We start from the raw sequence: 4847 nt of genomic DNA, 5'->3' as shown, positions 1-4847 counted from the left end.
AGCAAAATTCAGGAGTACGTTGTCTTCAGTCAAAACCCTAATTTGGTTGATTCAAAGCCTTTGAGCTTGTTGAAATGAATCTCTGAGGACCAAATGTTGATTGTTGATGAAGATAGTTCATTTGAGATGAAGGGACAACAAAACCCTAATTGGTTGTTGCTTGTACTGATGAGTGATTTCTTGATTAAACCCTGCTGAGCACAAGTAACAAACACAAGCTATGCAATTTGTTAGAGATGCAAATGATGCATATGCAGATGATATGAGGTGGTATCTTAGGTCAAAAATTGGGGTATGACAGATGCCCCTATTTAAGTTTCTTCAACCTGAGATATGAAGATTGAAAATCTTCGTTTTGATAGGGTGGAAGAGACTTAAATATCAGAAGACGCAAATTTTGGACCTAAGATACCAAAGTTGCGAATGATGCAAGGATATCTTTACCGAGGGGATATCAAGAACTGACTCCACTGAGGACAAGAGATAGGGAAGGATGTCTCAACCCGTTTTAGGAAGAGAATCCGTTTTTTCTCGGGAAAGCAAGTGTATGCTTCACCGGGGAATGATAGCTTTGTAAAAAAAGCTTAGCTATCGACATTACCGACTATCAGCATGGTGATAGACTTGTTAAATAATGCGAAGGTGAAGGGTATGAAATTGTATTACCGACTATCAGCACGGTGATAGACTTGACATGGTAAACAAGAGTTTCAAAGGTTCGGTTAATATTACTGACTATCAGCATTGTGATAGACATGATAAAGTAATATAACCAGAACAAAAGGTTACCGACCATCAGCCTCGTGATAGCGGTTCTGAAGACATGATCAATTATCAGCCAAGTGATAAAATGATTCTAGAGACTTTGCTAGGGAAATTACTGGTTATTCAGACTTGTGAACAGTAATAAGGCCCTGATTGTCACATGGTCTTCATGATTGATTTCCTAGAGAGGAAAAGTCTTTTGAAAGAGACATAAGCTGCTCAGATGATGAGGCTATTGCTTATTGTCTGTTTTTCACGATTCTATTTTGAGAATCTGAATCTGAATCTCTGGTAAAGACAAGGTTCTGTCCATGAATGAATTGGAAAGAAACAGTCAAACAAGACTTTGTACCCAATGAGGGACGAACTCGACTGGGGATTTTCTCCTTCGTTTTGAGAGGAGAAACTAAAGCAACCTTCTTCCATGAGAACTGATCTCAGTGGGGAACTAGAGAAAGAAGATGTTCTTTTCTGCTTATGGGTGACGACCTACTGGAGAGATGACACGCCTGTAACACCCTTCTAATACCCCGCATAAATAATAAACAGTAATCAGAGTAAACATGAAAAGGGCATTACAACTTCCATATAATTCAAACAACAATACTCATGTCATGCCATAAAGGAGAACGTCAACCAAATTTATTCAGATTCATCATGTTAACACAGCGGAATTATCTATAACATCTGAATAACAAACAGCCAAGTCACAGACTTAGAGCGTCAACATAAAAATCCATCCAAAATAAAAAGTTCAGCAAATAATCCTAAACGACGCCCCCAGTGTTACACGACCAGAGCATGACACGGACCCAACTGACTCTAACGAACTACTTGACGAGCTAATCCTCACCAAGTACGAGAGCTACTCCTCAATCTGAAAAATAACAACAGTAAGGGTGAGTCTCATTCACATTTAACTAATGTTATAAGATATAAATAATAAAATATCATTTCACATGCCATTCACCCAATTACAGTTATGATCAGATTCAAACCATACAATCAGTAAGCAAACAACCAAATTAACACATATTATAACATTGGACAATCTTCCATTCATGTTATAATAGCAAAACAGCCTAATGCAATGCAACTACATGCATGTGGTACCAAAATCTGGGATAACCCAACTCACCGATCCACCATCATCAAGGATACGGCAACACCCACTCACTAATTCCACACAATGGGAATTAGCTACCACTGATCCACCATCGTCAAGGATCAGCCACATAATGATTATGAATGCATGCATCAACCATAACATGCTCATCACCCACATACATCGATCCATGTCATAATCATCAATAAAACACATATTTCATACCAACAATAGATGTATAATAAACACCAGTTATAACCACAACATCATACAGGTAAGACATTCGTTAGTGTACCTATAAGCATATCCCACCACAACAAATAAGATCGAGTGTTTTAAAAATAATTCAAGCCACAACTCAAAACACCATTTGAGTATATAAATTATTTGATTAGCTTCACTGTACTCGAAACGGCACCAAAATCCGGCTTACGGTTTAAAAGTTACACATTTTTAAACTTTTCAAAACGAACAGTCGCAACAACTAACAGCACGCGGCGCCACACACGGTTCGCGGCGCGGAACGAATAGGAACAACGCCTTCGCGGCGCAAACAAGGTTTCGCGGCGCGGAACGAGAAGAAACTACGCCTTCGCGGCGCGGCCATACTCTCGCGGCGCGTACTGAACACAACAAAATTCCTGGCCTTCTACTAAGCAGTTCGCGGCGCCAACTCCTGGACGCGGCGCGAACTGGCGAATTCCAGCGCTCCGAATAGCAGAAAACAGCCTGCGATTTCGTCCCTCTTTCACCGAATCACTACCAAACAAATCTCATTCCAACCAAATTTCGCATACAGTACAACAACCACATATTATAGCACATTATAATACATTCAACCATCCAATTATCACCAATACATGATCAATATAATCATTATGCATCAATCCTCCCAAAACCTAACGTTTCTACAACCTAAGCACAACCCAATTGATGCGAATAATACGATCAATTCTATCATACTATCTATAATCCCATAATAGAAGATAAACGGAAGAGTCCCCCCTTACCTGAAGGTTGATTCTTCGTTCTTCCTCGGCCGCACTTCTCCGTTCCTCTTCTCTTTTCACGTTCAGACTTCTTTTCCCAATACTGTAACCCTCTCTATTCTACCACTCCTTCTATTTTATTAAAAATAAAATAAAATTATTTTAATTAGTAATAAGGCCTACCAATACACCCCTTCCCTTACTAACCACAACTCAAGCCCAATTGCTTAATTCCTCATAATTCAATTAATTTAATTAAATTAAATTATGAAAATAAATGGAGTGTTACAACTCTCCCCCACTAAATAGTTTTCGTCCTCGAAAACATACCTTAGGCAAATAACTCTGGATAGGAATCCTTCATCTGACTCTCCAATTCCCAAGTCACATTCCCACCTGCTGGTCCTCCCCAAGCTACTTTGACCAGTGCTATCTCCTTGCCACGCAATTGTTTCAGCCTTCGGTCTTCAATCCTCATAGGCAAAGTTTCAACTGTCAGATTGTCCTTTACCTGTACATCATCGACTTGGATCACATGAGATGGATCAGCAATGTATTTCCTCAATTGTGATACGTGGAATACGTCATGCAGATTCGCAAGCGTCGGTGGCAACGCAATACGATACGCCACTTCTCCCACCCTCTCCGTAATCAAGAACGGACCAATGAATCGCGGAGTCAACTTCCTTGAATTCAGTGCTCTACCAACACCGGTTGTGGGGGTCACCCTCAAGAACACATGATCTCCTGCTTGAAATTCAAGTGTCCTCCTTCTTTTATCATGATAACTCTTCTGACGACTCTGAGAAGTCTTCATCTTCTCCTGAATCATCTTGATCCTTTCTGTTGTCTCCTGAACAATTTCCGGTCCAATCACGGCACTTTCGCCAGATTCATACCAACATAAAGGCGTTCTACACCTCCGACCATACAAAGCTTCAAACGGAGCCATACCAATACTCGAGTGAAAACTATTATTGTAAGTAAATTCGATCAAGGGTAGATAACTATCCCAAGCACCGCCTTTTTCCAACACACAAGCACGCAACAAATCTTCTAGTGATTGGATAGTTCTTTCCGTCTGTCCATCCGTCTGCGGATGATAAGCAGAACTCAATCTCAGCTTAGTACCCAAAGCCCTCTGCAAACCTTCCCAGAATCTGGATGTAAACCTTGGATCTCTATCCGACACGATACTCGAAGGAATACCATGTAAACTCACTATCCTGTCAATATACAATTGAGCCAGCTTCTCCATTGGGTAATCCATTCTCATTGGTATAAAGTGAGCAGACTTTGTCAACCTGTCTACAATAACCCAAATAGCTTCACAATTCTTCACCGTCCTCGGCAAACCTGAAACAAAATCCATAGATATACTATCCCACTTCCATTCTGGAATAAATAACGGTTGCATAGCTCCATACGGTTTCTGATGCTCAATCTTCGACTTCTGGCAAGTCAGACAAGCATAGACAAATTCAGCTATTTCCTTTTTCATTCCAGGCCACCAAAACAGCTTCTTTAAGTCATGATACATCTTGGTAGCACCAGGATGAATACTCAATCCGCTACGATGTCCTTCTTCAAGAATACTCTTCCTCAATTCGGCAACATCAGGAACACAAACACGATTACCAAACCTCATTATACCATTCTCGTCGATTCTGAATTCACCTCCTTTATCTTGATTAATCAGAGCCAACTTATCAACCAACTCTACATCAGTCTTCTGACCTTCTCGGATTTCCTCCAAAATACTACTAGTCAGCTTCAGCATACCCAATTTAACACTGGTAGGAGTGTCTTCACATACTAAACTCAAATCTCGGAATTGCTCAATTAAATCCAATTCTCTCACCATAAGCATAGACATATGCAAGGACTTCCTACTCAATGCATCGGCAACAACATTTGCTTTACCCGGATGATAATTCAGTTCAAAATCATAATCCTTGAGAAATTCTAACCATCTTTTTTGTCTCATA

This window comes from Vicia villosa, unplaced genomic scaffold, assembly GCF_029867415.1.
Source record: "Vicia villosa cultivar HV-30 ecotype Madison, WI unplaced genomic scaffold, Vvil1.0 ctg.000589F_1_1, whole genome shotgun sequence".
Lineage (NCBI taxonomy): Eukaryota > Viridiplantae > Streptophyta > Magnoliopsida > Fabales > Fabaceae > Vicia > Vicia villosa.
Note: the sequence above shows the minus strand (reverse complement) of the source record.